Source organism: Papio anubis, chromosome 12, assembly GCF_008728515.1.
Source record: "Papio anubis isolate 15944 chromosome 12, Panubis1.0, whole genome shotgun sequence".
Classification (NCBI taxonomy): domain Eukaryota; kingdom Metazoa; phylum Chordata; class Mammalia; order Primates; family Cercopithecidae; genus Papio; species Papio anubis.
The window spans coordinates 116,319,155-116,338,234 of NC_044987.1; the positions used below are offsets into that span (position 1 = coordinate 116,319,155).

Consider the following 19,080-nt stretch of genomic DNA (forward strand, 5'->3'; position numbering starts at 1 on the left):
CCCAACCACACCAGTGTTCTCCTGTACTCCTCCGGTTTTCATTCTCTGATAGGAAACACACACAGCAGCCTAGGAATGCGCTGGATGGCAGTAGAAATTTAAAAGTCACTGTTAAAAATCAGCCAGGCAAGCCGAGGGCAGTGGCTCATGCCTGTAATCCCAGCACTTTGGGAGGCTGAGGTGGGTGGATTGCCTGAGGTCAGGAGTTCGAGACTAGCCTGGCCAACACAGTGACACCCCATCTCTACTAAAAATACAAAAAAATTGCCGAGTGCGGTGGCTCATGCGTATAATCCCAGCACTTTGGGAGGCCGAGGTGGGCGGATCACGAGACAGGAGATCGAGAACAGCCTCACCAACATGGTGAAACCCTGTCTCTACTAAAAATACAAAAAAATTAGCTGGGCGCGGCGGCAGGCGCCTGTAATCCCAGCTATTCAGAAGGCTGAGCCAGGAGAATGGCGTGAACCTGGGAGGCGGAGCTTGCAGTGAGCTGAGCCGGCGCCACTGCACTCCAGCCTGGGCGACAGAGTGAGACTCCATCTCAAAAACAAACAAAAAAACCCAAAAAATTAGCTGGGCTTGGTGGCAGGTGCCTGTAATCTCAGCTACTAGGGAGGCTGAGGTAGGAGAATCGCTTGAACCCGGGAGGCAGTGGTTGCAGTGAGCTGAGATTGAACCATTGCACTCCAGCCTGGGCAACAAGAGCAAAACTCCATCTCAAAAAAAAAAAAAAAAAAAGATAGAAACTGGGATACTAACTTTGGGTTCTGCTTTCCCCACTTGAAAGGGCTGGATAGTGTCAAGCCCACTCAAGGGGAGAGGGTAGTAAGGAAGCCTGGAGACTAGATCATGGGAAACAGGAAAGGTTTGTAGAATTGGGACTAAGAGAAATAAGAAAATAATATAAAGGAGAAATTTACACGAAGAGACAGAGAGGGAAATAAGTTTTAAGATGAACAATACCAGCAAACATAACAATATACATCTGCTCGTTGATTTTGGCCACAAACATGAAGTCACAAAGGGACGTGTGGATTTCAGATGCCTATGTTGTGCTACCGCTTGGCTCCAAGGTCTACCACCTTCAGAAGCCCACCTGTGGCAGGCCGGGTGCAGTGTCTCACTCCTGTAATCCAGCACTTTGGGAGCCCGAGACAGGTGGATCACAAGGTCAGGAGATTGAGACCATCCTGGCTAACACGGTGAAACCCCATCTCTACTAAAAATACAAAAAAAAATTAGCTGGGCATGGTGGGGAGCCTGTAGTCCCAGCTACTAGGGAGGCTGAAGAAGGAGAATGGCGTGAACCTGGGAGGCAGAGCTTGCAGCAAGCCAAGATCATGCCACTGCACTCCAGCCTGGGCAACAGAGCAAGACTCCATTTCAAAAAAAAAAGAAAAAAAGGCCCACCTGTGGCAGACGTGGCTACCCTGCCAAACACATGAGAAAGTATGACTGACATGCCAAGGCTAAAAGACCACCCAGGCTGGTCAAATGAGGCACCTAGAAATTGTCCACTGCAGATTCAGGCAGGGGCCTGCAAACCCAGGAGGGCAGCAACTACAGTTCATCTTAAGGACTTCAGTGATTAGGCACATCATAAATGTTCTAGTTTAAATTTTTAATTGTAAAAAGAATGTCTAAAATGGCCCTGAGAACAGACGGGTTCGGTGAATGTGATAAGGAGAGCAGGGCAGGCTAATAGCGGACCAGGGACAGAATCACTAAAGAGCCAGGAAGGCCTCTCCCTGGCAAAGGAGGGGAACCTGGAGAGCAGAGTGAACACGGGAAGAGAGACCTTGTGTGGACAGGGCGAGGAGAGGAGGACGGCTGACCGAACACTGCACAAGGCACAGCTTCACAGCACAGACAGAACATGCTAGAAAGGGGGTGGCTACAATCGCTGAACTCAGAAGGCAACTTGGAAAACTGAGACAATGAAATCTACAAAATTCATGTGGAAAAGTGGAAGGGGAGAAGGGAGCACTAGAAAAGAGAGAACGTGAAGAAAGAACAGGCATTCTGAAGGAAAGTTTCTTTTTCATGTGTGAATACAATTAGGAATAAGCTAGATATCTATTAAAAAATGCTGATCTGGGAAATAAAACCTGTGCATTTACGAACACATCAATAGGTGATGGTCCCCTCGTCTTCTCCTCTGCAGAAATGTGCGAAATGGAAGGCCGACTCCTCCTGGAAGTGAAGTTCATTTACAGCTTGGTGTCCAAGGGGCAGCAATAAACCTCCCTGAGACTCAGGGGCTGAATGTTGTGACATGGGGCCAGTCCTTTAAAATGTGGAAGGCAGGCAAGCATTGAATGAGATCACACACATGAAAGTACCTTGGAAATGGTAAGGCACTACAAAAAGATGGTAATCTCTACGTAGATTAAATAAAGCAGGTACCCCTTTCTGTATTCAGACAATAGGACAACATAAAATGGCTTGAAAAAAATTTTTTAAAAAACAAGAATCAGGCCAGCCTGAAATCAGCACCTACCAAGATGAACTTGGCAGCAGAATGACCATGGGGTGTTCAGTCTATCTAGTAGTGCAAAAAAACAAAGCATTAATTACTATCATTTTTGAGACAGAGTCTCAAAAATCTCAAAGTGCAATGGAGTGATCTCGGCTCACCGCAACCTCCGCCTCCCGGATTCAAGCGATTCTCTGTTCTCAGCCTACTGAGTACCTGGGATTACAAGCATGTGCAACCTTGCCTGGCTAATTTTGTATTTTTAGTAGAGACAGGGTTTCTCCATGTTGGTCAGGCTGGTCTTGAACTCCTGACCTCAGGTGATCCACACACATCGGACTCCCAAAGTGCTGGGATTACAGGCATGAGCCACTGCGCCCAGCTGTGAGCATTAATCATTATGGGCAATTTCAGAAATCAGAAGGATAAAATAGTAAAATATTTGGGAAGGAAACACTACATGAAAGTGAGAATCTGCAACCAGGGACAAGGAGGGTCAGGGTCTAAAATAGGGTCATATCGTTTTTAAAAAGGGCCTGTGTACGATTCCTGCTCTCTAAGCAACCCTATCTGTACTACTTATTGAATGCTAGAATAGACTGAGCCACCATCTAAGACTTACCTGGTACCGATGGGTCAACCACAGATCTTTAAACCAGAAGAGGCTGACCCCAGAGATTCTATCTCCCATTATAAATCCATAAAGTAGCCTTCTGGGACAAATCAGTGTCATGTGAGTTTGAAACATGAGTCAGATTTCCAGGCCCAAACACAGTACTAAAATTTTGGGGGAGTGGCCGAACCCACTTCCGTCTCATCACTGTGGTGCTGACAGCCTTACTTCTCAAATGTGAAAGCCAGCAAGCCCTGAGAATGCAAGCCATAACCCTAGGGATGCAAAGGCTCATCTTGAAAGTGCTACTTTATTTTATTTATTTATTTTTTTTTGAGACAGAGTCTCGCTCTGTCCCCCAGGCTGGAGTGCAGTGGCACAATCTCAGCTCACTGCAACCTCTCCCTCTCAGGTTCAAGCGATTCTTTTGCCTCAGTCTCCCAAGTAGCTGGGACTACCATGCCCGGCTAATTTTTGTATTTTTAGTAAAGACATGGTTTCACCATGTTGACCAGGGTGGTCTTGAGCTCCTGATTTCAAGTGATTCACCCACCTCGGCCTCCCAAAGTGCTGGGATTACAGGTGTGAGCCATGGTGCCCGGCCTTCTTTTTATTTTTTACATATTTTTTTGAAATAGAGATGGGAGTCTCACTATATTGCCCAGGCTGGTCTCAAACTCCTGGGCTCAAGTGATCTTTCCACCTTGGCCTCCCAAAGTGCTAGGAATACAGGCATGAGCCACCACACCTGGCCAAATTAAATTTGGTCTTAAAAGCATAGGCAAGAAAATAAGGAACACTCAGGCTAAAACCCTAAGAAGGAGAAACTAGGGAGGCAAATTAACACTGAAGCTTTTATCTAGAGGGCATTTGCAGAACTAGGCAAACCTGAGCTTCAGTTTTCAAAGCCTCAGAAGGTCACAGAAGCACCGCCCAGAGCCCAGCCATGGTGGGAAATCTAGAGAGATCTTACCCCTAGTGAAGTTGGGACTTCCAAAGGATACTCCCTTAACCTAACAGTGAACCACAAAAAACTTCATCTACCCTTCCCTGTCCCCAAGAACTACCTGCAAGAAAAATCAACTGTCTAAATCCTTGGCACTGAGCAGGTAGAAAAACAAAAAACTCCCCCCAAGAAGCTTCAATCACAAAACAGCCCTCACACAAACTTGCAGTCCAAAGTTGTACTACCCAGGTAATTAGAAAATACTCTGTCTATACTGCTGTATATACTGTTAGTAGGAGAAGGGCAAATTAGTTTTCAAAACCTCAAAACTTTGGTTTCGGATAATCTAGAAGAGTTAGACATGCCAGCAACTCCACTCCTAGTTTACACCCCAGAGAAATTCTTGCTCATGTGTTCCAGGGGCCATGTCTAAGAATGTTCCCGCCAGGTACGATGGCTCACGCCTGTAATCCCAGCACTTTGGGAGGCTGAAGCGGGTGGATCCCCTGAGTTCAGGAGTTCAAGACCAGCCTGGCTAACACGGCGAAACCCTGTCTCTATTAAAGATACAAAAATTAGCTGGGCGTAGTGGTACACGCCTGTAATCCCAGCTACTTGGGAGGTTGAGACAGGAAAATCATTTGAACCCGGGAGGCAGAGGTCGCAGTGAGCTGAGATCACACCACTGCACTTCAGCCTGGGCGACAGAGGAAGACTCTGTCTTAAAAAAAAAGAAAAAAAGTTCCCAGCAGGGTTATTCCTGAGAGAGAAAAAAAAACAAAAAGCAGACCAAGGGCTTCTTGGCAACAGGGCAACAGAAAGGATCAACCCGCTGTGGATATTCATTCAATGGAAAGCTCTATGGCAGTGAACATGAACAGAGCCATGTGCATCCACATGGATGAACTGCAAATGTAATGCTGAGCACGTCACAGAAATCTACTGTTAGGATTCCAGGTCCAGGTGCTCAAAACCAGGCAAAATTCAACAATAAGTTACTCAGAGGTTAGCTATTGGTGGGAAAACTAACAAGAACAAAATAATAAATATCACAGAAGTCAGAATAGCTGGGGTGCCAGGTGTGGTGGCTCACACCTGTCATCCCAGCATTTTGGGAGACTGAGGCGGGCGCATCACCTGAGGTCAGGGGTTCAAGACCAGCCTGGCCAAATGGCGAAACTTTGTCTCTACTAAAAATACAAAAATACAAAAATTAGCTGGGCATGGTGGCACACACCTATAGTCCCAGCTACTCAGGAGGCTGAGGCAAGAGAATCACTTGAACCCAAGAGGCAGAGGTTGCAGTGAGCCGAGATGGCACCCTGTGCTCCAGCCTGGACAGCAAAGTGGCGAGATTCCGTCTCAAGAAAAAAAAAAAAGGAATAGCTGAGGGAAGGAACTTCAACCAGGGAGGGAACATAGGGAGCTTATATGGTCCTAACCTTAACCTGGGGATGGGAACACAGATGTTTTGTTTTAACATACACTATGTTTTAAATACGCCTTCTGTAAGTGTGGGATTTTGCAATAAACAAATGGTAAAATGAAAAAAAAAAAAAAAAACCCATGCAATGGCACACAGAGTACTGCAGACTTCTTATCTGTGCTGACATGGGACGATTTCCAAGATACACTGATAAATGAAAAGGGCATGGAGCAGAAAGGGCACAGGAGAAAACAAACAATAGAAATGTTTCTATAGCTGGGCACGGTGGCTCACGCCTGTAATCCCAGCACTTTGGGAGGCCGAGGCAGGTGGATCACGAGGTCAGGAGATCAAGATCACCCTGGCTAACACAGTGAAACCCCGTCTCTACTAAAAATACCAAAAAATTAGCCAGGCGTGGTGGCAGGTGCCCGTAGTCCCAGCTACTTGGGAGGCTGAGGCAGAAGAATGGCATGAACCCGGAAGGCGAAGTTTGCAGTGAGCAGAGATCGTGCCACTGCACTCCAGCCTGGGCAACAGAGCGAGACTCCATCTCAAAAAAAAAAGAAAAAGAAAAAAAGAAATATGTTTCTATTTCAAAGGGTATACCACCTCCAAAAGGATAGACAAGATAATTTAACCAGAAGTGGCCTCCTGGGAGGGGAACCGGTTTACTGGGGAGAGAGAAAAAATGAGACTTTTATACATTGCAATGTTTGTACCAGGTGCAAGTATTATGTAGCTGAACTGAATACCTTTTTTTTTTTTTTTTTAAAGTTAAACACTAACTTTTTGGATTACCGCTTGGTAACCTGCTAGAAGACTATTAGGTTCAAAGGTAGCATCTCTGAGGAGTTACCTAGGTCATACCTGGGCCTCCTTTGCCCCATCAGTAACTGGTTCATCAGAACTGTTTTCAGCATGGAAGGCACTCTACCGGCTCAAATGATTTCAATGGCAGGGTAGAACTCCAGCCCATCCAAGGCCAGGGTTCCACAGAGACCCCTTGGTTGGACTCTGTCAGTGACTAAACCTTGGCGCTTACGCTGCTGAGCTGGCTGGTCTGGGACAAAAATCTCGCAGATGCAGCGGCTGAAATGTCCTTTTGAGGCCATAAATCCACTAGGAATGGCTGCATTTGCCCTTTAGCCCAGAAGTATCCTTAATTTGGCCCTGGGGGAAAAGCCTCTTTAAAGTTCTCTCCAGCTGGAGAAGCTAGCCATCCGGGGAAAGAAAACTGATTCAGAACTGCAAAAACAACAAAGGAAGAAGCCAGATACAGGACCAGACACAGATCTTTTCTTGGAAGGTAAATCCCTTATCTTGTGAATTTAGTCTCAATGTATGTCCCCTGTTGGCAGCAAATGTCCTGTCTTTTCTGCACACCAAAACGCATTCCAAAGTCCCAGCACAGGAACTATGAATACCAAGAAGTAGTTGGGAGAAAAACAGAAACAAGGGTTCTTAATTCATATTTTGTGTCTGCTAGGAGAATCCTTCTCTCTAAAATACCTCTCCCACCATGCACCTAAAAAATCCAATGGAAAACCTAAACCTCTTAAATCTAACACCTACAAATACATTGTTTTGGTCAGTGTAAATCTGTTTGCTAGAAGGCAGTTTCAGCTTCCACCTATCCTGCCCTGGAAGCAAGGGGGAAAGCTCCAAGTACCCTGAAGGTGTCTCTCTCCTGACAGCTCTTCCAGAGGCCTCAGCCCTTCAGCCCAGGCTTACCAAACAGCAAGCGGCCTACCACAGATGAGATGCAACTGTCTCCACCAGAAACCATCAGATCAGGAGAAATGGGAGGCACTAAGAGCCAAGAACTGGGAAAAATCAGCTCAAGAATCTTCAGGCCCTACCAGACCTTTCTCCTCTCTGGGTAACATTTTCTCTGGGTAAGTCTCAAAGCCCATTGCTCTGGTCTCAAGCTGTCTCAATTTTCTCAGGAAATGCTGAGTTGGGCTTAAAAGCCCACCATCCCCAAAGATGATGCCCTGTCCCAATTCCCTGTTTCTTTTCTATTTGTCTCTCCACTTTTCCTGACGTCAGGTCTTGGAGTCAGCTCCCTTTAGCTAAATAAATGGGGTGGCTTTTTCCACCTGCATTTCAAGATGAAGACTGAGCTGCAATTTAGAGCTCTCCAATCCCTCCCTCTACTTGGCCCGTGACAACTTCTCTTCTGTGACACTTTATATTTGCCGCTTCCTTCCCATTGCAACCACTTCCTTAACCTCCACTTGCATCACTCCGGAATGTCTGAGTTATTCCCTGCTGAGCTAGTCCCCACCCAACCTTTGCCTCTCCCCATTCCCAGGCAGCCACCCACTCCGTCCAGACGTTTTCCAAAATCCTATTCACCTCTGGGTAGTCCTGGCTCAAGCATCTCAGGGGCTTCTTACTGTCTCAAATCCCAGCACGCAGCTGGAGTTCACAGAATGAATTTCCAGCCCTAATGCTCGCTATGCCCCATCAGCACATTCCAACATTGCTTCCCAAGCGCTAGGCCCTGAGGATTCCACAGCAGTCAACGCAGGCACAGCCTCCACCCTTGCCGGCTTCCCATTGCCTTCCTCCATGCCAGCAAGGCTGGGGCATCACCCTCTGTCTCATCACCATGGCCTCACTCCCTGTGCCACTGCCCGGGGGCACCCCCCTCCTATGAACTCAAATATCACACACACGAGGACCAGCTCTCCACCCACCTGAGAGAGTCCCCTTATCTCTCAGGGCCTCAGACTCACATATTCTGCCCTCAAGGGGTTCCCTTCTAACTGTTCATCACTGGTCCCATTAACAGAGCCACCAATACAATGTGTCCAAAGTGTCAGGCATATGACTGTGTTATTTCATTTGTTTATGTGTTATTTCATTTGTACAGAATGAACATGTGTTACTTCATTTGTATAAAAGTTATTGCATTTGATCTCTACCCAACAGCCCCCACTGGTTGGTTTCCTCATCTATAAAATGAGGGCAGTAATACAAGGAAGGAAGGTCTTAATGCCCTCATTTTATACATGAGGAAACCAAGGCTTGAAGAAGCTAAGGAACTTGCTAATCGGGGCTAAGCCTGAACTCCATCCCGTCCGCCTGACTCCAGGGTCCATGCTCTTAACCCTGCTATGCCACTCCCCTGGTAATTCCCTACGTGTGTTTTGTTTTTGTTTTTGAGATACAGTCTCACTCTGTTGCCTGGGCTGGAGTACAATGGCATGATCTTGGCTCACTGCAACCTCTATCTCCTGGGTTCAAGTCATTCTCCCGCCTTAGCCTCCCACCACACCCAGCTAATTTTTTGTGTTTTAGTAGAGATGAGGTTTCACCATGTTGGTCAGGCTGGTCTCAAACTCTTGACCTCAGGTGATCCACTCGCCTCGGCCTCCCAAAGTGCTGGGATTACAGGTGTGAACCGCTGCGCCCGGCCCCCTGTGTATGTTTATGCATTTGGCATCTCACCTGGGACAGAAGCAGGATCAATGAGGTCATTACTACTCTTCCACACTAGCCAGTCACTATGCAAGCATATATTTGGTCCAGCACGTATATTCCTTCTCTCCCAACCACAGATAAACGACTCAGGGCAAGGCCACCTTGTCAGATCCTCCTGTAGCCTCACAGCAGCATCCAGTAAGGAGCTGTGCATACCACAGTAAATGCTGAAGGAAAGAACCATTTCTTAGAATACTACACAGTAATAACTTGTCCTCCTTAAGCCACTCAGTCAAGTGAGAAAACTCAGGATTAGAAAATGGGGAATTCATTCTGCTAGATACTGAAATTGCCACTTAAGAACATCAGAAGTAAAAATGGACAGAAAGATGGCTCAGGTCAGCAAAAACACAAATAGCTATTTTGCAACCAGCTGGAATGGGGTAGTCAAAAGCCAGGAGGGCTGAAGAAAACCTTACCGTCCTACTGAAACAGCCTTGGGCAACATGGTAGGGAGAAGAGCCCTGCCTTAGATGGAGGTAGACTCCCAGTTGGCCAGAAGCCATGTGACAACAAATGGCTCTTATGATAAAAGCTGCAAACGTCCATAAAGTGATCAACTTCAGAAGGAAAGGGGAGGGTCTCAGGTTGGTCTTTTCAGCCCTGTGCACTGTAACACCCTGCCACACCATATCGTAACATCCTGTGGAACAGCAGCATATTCTGAGAACCTTAGGCCAGAATCTGGTTTGCTGTTGTCAGAGCTTGGCTATAACTCTTCCTAGTGAAGCTGAGAGAGACACTGAATCTCTCTGAACCTCGGGTCTGTCATCCACAAACAGCAAAACCACAACCATAACCAGTTCCAGGGAAAACTGGTTAATAAAATAAAACTAGCCAAGTGCTGTAGCTCATGCCTGTAATCCCAGCACTTCGGAAGGCCGAGGCAGGAGGATCGCTTGAGCTCAGGAGTGTGAGACCAGCCTGGGCAACACCATCTTTACAAAAAATACAAAAATTAGCCAGGCGTGGTGGCACATGCCTGTAGTCCCAGCTACTCAAGAGGCTAAGGTGGGAGGATCATTTGAGCCTGGGAAGTCGAGGCTGTAGTGAGCTGTGATTATGCCACTGCACTCCAGCATGGGTGACAGAGTGAGACCCTGTCTCAAAAAAAAAAAAAAAAATTAGCCGGGTGGGCGGCTTGAGCCCAGGAGGTGGAGGCTGCAGTGAGCTTGGATGGTGCCACTGTACTCCAGCCTGGTGACAGAGCAAGACCCTGACAAAAAAAAAAAAAAGGAGAGAAAAAATGAAATAAAACTATAAAGTGCTACACACACATAAAGGATATTATCAACAACAGAACATCAGCAGTCAGCTCCATGTGGAGTCCTGGAGTAACACTAGTTGAGATTAGACCCCAGTATTTGTTGATCCCCTGACAGTTAATGGGCAGGGGAGCGAGGCCACCATTATTATTATTGGCAATTGCTCTATTTTTCTTGAGGTAAAGGGTGAATTCCCCTTTGCGAGCAAAACATCGTTTTCTGTATTATAATTCCATTCTGCTATCTCCAAGCATTCAGTAAAATGTTGTGAAATGCCTGACAGCCCGTTTGCATCTTTAAGGCAGTAGGTATGAAGGGTGAAGTAACAGCCCTGGGGCAGGGAGAACTAGGCAACATGCAGAAGAGAACAGCCGGCCAAGGAAATAACCAAGCCAGCATATTCACTGAAGATGGTTTCACTCCCTAACTATGTTCCAAACTTGGTGGAACACATAAGCATCCCTGGGGTATTTCTAGAAAACCTTGGGGAAGGGAACTCTGTAAAAAACAGGTCTTCCTTTTTTTTTTTTTTTTTTCTTTTTTTTTGAGATGGAGTCTCACTCTGTCACCCAGGCACCCAGGCACCCAGGCACCCAGGCTCCCAGGCTGGAGTGCAGTGGCACGATCTCGGCTCACTGCAACCTCCGCCTCCCAAGTTCAAGCAATGATTCTCGTGCCTCTGCCTCCTAAGTAGCTGGGACTACAGGTATGCACCACCACTCCTGGCTAGTTTTTGTATTTTGGTAGAGATGGGGTTTCACCATGTTGGTCAGGCTGGTCTCGAACTTCTGACCTCAGGTGATCCACCTGTCTGGGCCTCCCAAAGCGCTGGGATTATAGGCGTGAGCCACTGTGCCCAGCCTAAAGACAGGCCTTCCTACAGGTCAAGGAAGCTTGACTAATGGTTATTAGGGATTATTAGGGATTAAATTGAAAAACTGTCCCTGAAGACAAAGAGGTCAGGGCCATCTATGACTCAAAAGTCCAATAATTACAGTTGAAGGTTTTGCCTTCAACAGCGTTCATCCCACTGCCTTCTGGGTCCCACAGTTTCTGAGGAGAAATGAGCTGTTAATCTGATCAAAGATCCTTTGTACAAGATAAGTTGCTCATCTCTTGCTGTTTTCAAGATTCTTTGTCATTTGACACTTTAGTTATGAAATATCTTGCTGTGGATCTCTGATATTCATCCTCATTGGAGTTCACTGAGTTTCTTGAGTGGGTCAGTTATTGTTTTTCATCAGCTTCTGGCCATTCTTTCTGACCCTTTCTCTCCTCTCCTTCTAGGACTCTCATCATGCATATGTTGATTTGCGTGACGGTGCACCATGGATCTCTGAAGCTGTTAACTTTCCTTCATTCTTTTTTTTTTTTTTTTTTTTTTTGAGACGGAGTCTCGCTGTGTCCCCCAAGCTGGAATGCAGTGGCGTGATCTCAGCTCACTGCAAGCTCCGCCTCCCGGGTTCACGCCATTCTCCTGCCTCAGCCTCCTGAGTAGCTGGGACTACAGGCGCCCGCCACCGCGCCCGGCTAATTTTTTGTATTTTTAGTAGAGACGGGGTTTCACCATGGTCTCGATCTCTTGACCTTGTGATCCACCCTCCTCAGCCTCCCAAAGTGCTGGGATTACAGGCATGAGCCACCGCGCCCGGCCCCTTCATTCTTTTTTCATTCTCAGCCTGAAACACCTCAAGGTATCTACCTTCAAGCTTGCTGATTTTTTTCCGCCTGCTCAAATCTGTTCAGCCTCTAGAGAATTTTTCATGTCAGTAACTGTACTGTTCAACTCCAGAATTTCTGGGGTTTTTTGGGGTTTTTTTTGAGACAGAGTCTTGCTCTGTCACCCAGGCTGGAGTACAGTGATGCGATCTCAGCTCACTGCAATCTCCATCTCCCGGGTTCAAGCGATTCTCCTGCCTCAGCCTCCCAAATAGCCGGGACAACAGGTGCGCGCCACCACACTCAGCTAATTTTTTGTATTTTTAGTAGAGACGGGGTTTCACTGTGTTAGCCAGGATGGTCTCGATCTCCCGACCTCGTGATCTGCCCGCCTTGGCCTCCCTCTATTTGGTGAGGCATTCTTCTCACATTTTCCTTAAGTTCTTTAGACATATTTAAAATAGTTGATTTAACATCATTGTCTATGAAGTCCAACATCTGGGCTGGAAAAGACTGTGTCTTTCCCTGTGTATGAACCATACTTTCTTGTTTCTTTGCACGCCTCATAACTTTTTGTTGAAAACAAGGATAATTTTTTTCTGCAATTTTTCCTGAATAAATGTGTCTTAGATTGTTGCAAGCCTTTGGTTAATTTCTCGAGTTCTGAAAAAGTTGGTTTGGATCATTTTTGCCAGTTTTCTCATTCCTTTTAATAGAGGAAGAGCTTTTATGAAGTCTTCACTCCACCACTCCCCAGCAATCTACATCTCATATGGCATTTACAAAGAGGTTTTCATCCCCCGAAACAAGTTTCTGGAAAAGAAGGGTAAAAAAGTAGATCTCTGATAGTTAAGTACCTAGTACTCAACCTTAAGCCCCAAGTAGTGTTACGAATTGCACCCTTCTCTATTTAGATTTTTTAAATTGATAACTTAAAACATACTACAAAGAAAAAATACTACATAGAAAAATTTTTAAACACATAATTTCGTAACTCCAGCAACCTGAACAAATTGTTGGTATAGCATTCCAAAATAACAAAAAATGAGATATTACACATTCTGTTTCATAATATACTTTTTTTGTGTAAAGGCATCATAGCTCTTGTCCTGCGGTAATAAATTTAGAGTGACACCTTGATTAGGATACATGAGCTATTTTTAAAGGCTACATCATATGACACGGAACAGACTTCATATGTAGCAACCATTTTCTGATGTACGTTTTGGTGATTTCCCAATTTCTGCTATCACCTCATATGTTTGCATGCTTGTCCCATGATGCCACAGGTTACATTTCTAGAACTGGAATTGCTGTGTTAAGTGACTAAGTTTTAGGTTTAATCTTATCTGCACCCCCCAGCCATTTAATACCAGTCCTATGGTGAGGCACATTTTCCTTTCTCTCTGAGAGCAGAGTGGCCACTCAGTGACATCACTGCCTTCATTTACTATATGGTCAGCCCTCTGTATCTGTGGGTTCCACATCCACTAATTCAACCAACTGGGGATCAAACATGTTCAAAAAAGCAAAATAGGCCGGGCGCGGTGGCTCAAGCCTGTAATCCCAGCACTTTGGGAGGCCGAGACGGGCGGATCACGAGGTCAGGAGATCGAGACCATCCTGGCTAACACGGTGAAACCCCGTCTCTATTAAGAAATACAAAAAACTAGCCGGGCAAGGTGGCGGGCGCCTGTAGTCCCAGCTACTCGGGAGGCTGAGGCCGGAGAATGGCGTGAACCCGGGAGGCGGAGCTTGCAGTGAGCTGAGATCCCGCCACTGCACTCCAGCCTGGGCCACACAGCGAGACTCCGTCTCAAAAAAAAAAAAAAAAAAAAGCAAAATAAAAAATGACAATAAAAAATAATACAAATAAAAACAATACACTATAAGAACCATTTACATGGCATTTACATTGGACTGGATATTTTAAGCTATCCAGAGATTATTTAAAGTACATAAGATGATACGCATAGGTTATATGCAAATACTATGCCATTTTCTATCAAGCACTTGAGCATCCTGGAGGATTTTGGCATCTATAAGGGGTCTTGGAACCAGTCCCCACAGGATACCAAGAAACAACTGTGCTATTAAATACTGTATCTCACAGTGCTCCTTTACCACCTGAAAGGGGAACACAGCCACAGGTGAGGACAGACTGTACTTAAAACTCCTGCATGGTGGCTCATGCCTGTAATCCCAATACTTTGGGAGGCAAAGGCAGGCAGATCACCTGAGGTCAGGAGTTGGAGACCAGCCTGACCAATATGGAGAAACCCCGTCTCTACTAAAAATACAAAATTAGAAGGGCATGGTGGCAGGTGCCTGCAGTCCCAGCTACTCAGGAGGCTGAGGCAGGAGAATGGCGTGAACCCAGGAGGCAGAGCTTGCAGTGAGCCGAGATCGCGCCACTGCACTCCAGTCTGGGTCACAGAACGAGACTCCGTCTCAAAATAAAATAAAATAAAATAAATAAATAAATAAAAATAATACATACATAAATTTCTATTGCTTATAAATTACCTAGAATAAGGTTATTTTTGTTATAGCAGCCCAAAGAGACGAAGACAATGTATTTTACCACAATTTTTTTAAATGGGGGACAAAAAACTCTTGCAGTGCAAAAACCTCAGTCTCCTGCCAATTTCTCCCCCAAATGTCCTTTTCTTGTCACTCTACAAACCTCTGCTCTTACTCACACGGGGCCACATGTGCATCAGACATCAAAGGAGAGTCAAATTGCATTGATGATTCTCAACCAGGTCCACTCACCACCTACAAGCTTCCTGCGGCCATACCCAGTGACCAGGACAGGCAAGTAATTCTGCATCTAGTTATTATCCAAGATGCAGATTTCTAACAAGAATTTGATGGCAATGGCCTCTCCAAAGATTGGTAGCTCTCCACCGGGAGGTTAGAGAGAGGCCAGAATTCTCACCATTTCCAAGGGGGTAAACTGAAGAACATGAAAAAGGTGGCACTGGTTCCAGATGCCATAATTTCTTGGTAACCAGGCGTGATCAGAAAGCAAGAACTCGTAAGTACCACTCTCTCTTTCTCTTTATTTGGAAAGGTCTAAGAGATGGGAGGAAACTCCAGACATGGACTCAGAAGGCTGGGACTCAAATTCTAGCCCTGGTGGGTCACTGGCATGATTTTACAACTAGTCCTTGGTCGGAGAAAGCCTTGGGAGATACAGATAATCTACAGAAATCTAAACTGTATCTATTTTGTATTTAGTTCTACCTATTTTTGTGACCATACTGCATAACAAAAAGGAAGCCTTAAATAGATTAACTGAATTCAAATGGTTTAGGGTGGGGGTCAGAACAGAAGAGTCACATTGGATGAGAGGAGGAAGAGATTAGTAATGTGATACTTCTATTTGAGGCACAGGGGCTGTGAGACCATCACCATTTGGAGGCAACATGGTGGCAATGGAGCAGGCTCTGCTTAGCAGTTAGATTCAAAGTCCAGTCTCATCCCGGCCAGGGGTCTCTTTAATTATAAAGAAAATGTCATCCGGTTGAGAAACAAAGGCCAAAAGTTGATTAGAAAAATAATTTACTATACTTTAAAATAATGTATTGATGTCCTTATTAGGTAAGCTTCTCTAATTCCAGGAAGATATCAGATTAAATATAGACAAGGCTAGGAAAATAAAAACCATAGTATTTATATTTTTGTGTTAAGAAATCTGTGTGCTATCTGTTACTTTACGTACTCTAAGAGAATATGGTCTGTTTTGAATAACAAATCAGTCTTGAGATTCCAATTAAAACATGTAACTGAGGCCAGGTGTGATGGCTCACATCTGTAATCCCACAATTTTGGGAGGCTGAGGCAGGTGGATCGCTTGATAGCAGTTTGAGACCAGCCCTGGCAACATAGTGAAATCTCATCTCTACAAAGAAAAATTTTTAAAAGGCCAGGTGCAGTGGCTCGCGCCTGTGATCCCAGCACTTTGGGAGGTCAAGGCGGGTGGATCACGAGGTCAGGAGTTTGAGATCAGCCTGGCCAATATGGTGAAACTCTGTCTCTATTAAAAATACAAAAATAAGCTGGGTGTGGTGGCCCGCGCCTGTAGTCCCAGCTACTCGGGAGGCTGAGACAGAAGAATCCCTTGAACCCGGTAGGCGGAGGTTGTAAGTAAGCCAAGATCATGAAACTGCACTCCAGCCTGAGCAACAGAGTGAGACTCCATCTAACAAAAAAAAAAAAAATTTTTTTTAAATCAGCCAGGCATGATGTGCATGCCGTGGTCCCAGCTAGTCAAGAGGCTGAGATGGGAGGATCGCTTGAGCATGGGAGGTCGAGGCTGTAGTGAGCCATGATCACATCAGTGCAGGCCAGCCTGGGAGACAGAGCAAGACCCTGTCTCAAAACAAAAAACATATAACTGAGTAGTTAGTTTAGACATATGATTTTACATAGAAATTTTACTAAGTTTAAAATCAGTACTGGCAGATGACAAATACATGAAAAGATGCTCAACATCATTATCATTAGGTAAATTGAAACCATGAGATACCACCGTATACCTTTCCAAATGGCTAAAACTTAAAAGACTAACCATACCCAGTGTTGGGGAGGATGAAGAGAAACTGGAACTCTCATACACAGCTGGTAGGAATGTAAAATACTACAAATACGTCAGAAAATTTGGCAGCTCAAGTTAAACACACATACAGCTACCACAGGACCCAGCGACTCCACTCCTAGGCATTTACCCAAGAGAAAAGGAAATATATGTTCACACAAAGACTTATACACAAAAGTTCACAGCAGCTTTATTTGTAAATGCCAAAAAGTAGAAGCACCTGAGATGACCAACAAAGGTGACTGGATAGACTGTAATACCCATAAACAAAATCAGCAAAAAGAAGAAAAAAAAAAAAAGGCTGGGTGTGGTGGCTCACGCCTGTAATCTCAGCACTTTGGGAGGCCCTGGCGGGGGGGATCACGAGGTCAGGAGATCAAGACCATCCTGACTAACACGGTGGAAACCCTGCCCTACCTAAAAATACAAAATAAAATTAGCCAGGTGTGGTGGCGGGTGCCTGTAGTCCCACCTACTCGGGAGGCTGGGGCAGAAGAATGGCATGAACCCAGGAGGCAGAGGTTCTAGTGAGCTGAGGTCACGCCCCTGCACTCCAGCCTGGGTGACAGAGCAAGACTCCGTCTCAAAAAAAAAAAAAAAAAAGACAAGCCTAAGCAACGCAGCGAGGTCTCATCTCTACTAAAGATTAATATACATATGGCCGGGCGCGGTGGCTCACGCCTGTAATCCCAGCACTTTGGGAGGCCGAGGCGGGCGGATCACGAGGTCAGGAGATCAAGACCATCCTGGCTAACACAGTAAAACCCCGTCTCTACTAAAAAATACAAAAAACTAGCCGGGCAAGGTGGCGGGCGCCTGTAGTCCCAGCTACTCGGGAGGCTGAGGCAGGAGAATGGCGTAAACCCGGGAGGCGGAGCTTGCAGTGAGCTGAGATCCGGCCACTGCACTCCAGCCTGGGTGACAGAGCAAGACCCCGTCTCAAAAAAAAAAAAAAGATTAATATACATATAATACATATAATATATATATGCCAGGCGTAGTGGCACACACCTGTAGTTCCAGCTACTCAGTGAGATGGGAGATCACTTGAGCCCAGAAGATCAAGGCTGCAGTGAGCTATGATCACACCACTATATTCCAGCTTGGGTGACAGAGCAAGAATCTGTCTAAAAAAAAAAAAAAAAGAAGGAAATGAACTATCAATACATGCAACAATATGGACGTATCTCAAGATAATTATGTTGAGTAAAAGAATGCAGAGAAAAAAGAATATATACTGTATGAGTCAATTTATATGAAATTCCAGAAAATGGAAACTAACCTATAGTAACAGAAAGCAGTTCCACGGTTTCTTGAAGAGTGCGGAGGCAGAGGGAGGAATTCCAAAGGTGATGAATGTGTTCACTCTCTGGACTGCGGTGATGGTTTCACAAGTGTACACATATGTTAAAACTTATCAAATTGTACACTTTAAATATGTGCAACTTACCTCAATAATACCCCAATAAAGCTGTTGAAAACACTAAAATGTATCAGCACTTTGGGAGGCCAAGGCGGGCTGATTGTTTGAGCTTAGGAGTTCGAGATGAACCTGGACAATGTGGTGAAACCCTGTCTCTACAAAAAGTACAAAAATTAGCTGGGTGTGGTGGCTTGAACCTGTAATCCCAGCTACTCAGGAGTCTGAAAAGGGAAGATCACCGGAGCCTGGGAGGTAGAGGTTGCAGTGAGCTGAGACTGTGCCACTGCACTCCAGCCTGAGTGACAGAATGAGACCCTGTCTCAAAATAAACAAAAATAAATAAATAAAACATAAAACAGTATAGGAAAGTTTAAGAAAAGTGTAACATTCAGTTTCATTTATTAGATTTAAAAGAGTCATTTAGGTATGAGAGGTTTTATTTTAATCAGACAAATGGAAGTATTATTATTATTGTTATTATTATTTTGAGATGGAGTCTTGCTTTGTCACCAGGCTGGAATGCAGTGGCACAATCTCGGCTCACTGCAAGCTCCACCTCCCAGGTTCAAGCGATTCTCCTGCCTCAGCCTCCCAATAGCTGGGATTACAGATGCCCGCCACCACGCCCAGCTAATTTTTGTATTTTTAGTGGAGATCGGGTTTCACCATGTTGGCCAGGATGGTCTCGATCTCTTGACCTCGTGATCTGCCCGCCTCAGCCTCCCAAAGTGCTGGGATTACAGGCATGAGCCACCCACCGTGCCCGGCCAGAATTATTAAAATAGTTAATGAAAATTGAATATAATTTATAAGTTCAATTGAAAAATTTCAGAAGAGTTTCATTACATTTGCAAATGGGACCAACCATTAATGAAAAAGCCCCCTAAGGCCAGGCGCAGTGGCTCACGCCTGGAATCCCAGAACTTTGGGAGGCTGAGGCAGGCAGATCACTCGAGCTCAGGAGTTTGAGACCAGCCTGACCAACATGAAGAAACCCCATCTCTACTAAAAATACAAAAAAATTAGCCAGCATGGTAGCACATGCCTGTAATTCCAGCTACTCGGGAGGCTGAGGCAGGAGGAGAATCGCTTGAACCAGGAGGCGGAGGTTGCAGTGAGCCAAGATCGCGCCACTGCACTCCAGCCTGAGTGACAGAGCGAGACTCCATCTCAA

The 19,080-nt window shown here is 45.4% G+C and overlaps 1 protein-coding gene and 1 long non-coding RNA gene across 8 annotated transcripts in view; one reads left to right on the forward strand and one right to left on the reverse strand.

The window, feature by feature from the left end:
- The window catches only part of PC (pyruvate carboxylase), a 107,842-nt gene that overhangs the window by 79,743 nt on the left and 9,019 nt on the right, over positions 1 to 19,080 (reverse strand). The gene's annotated exons all lie outside the window — the stretch shown is intronic.
- On the forward strand, positions 6,359 to 11,577 carry LOC108581875. The gene is made up of 3 exons (XR_001894693.3): positions 6,359 to 6,773; positions 7,162 to 7,362; positions 11,509 to 11,577. It is a non-coding gene; the product is annotated as an uncharacterized LOC108581875 (long non-coding RNA).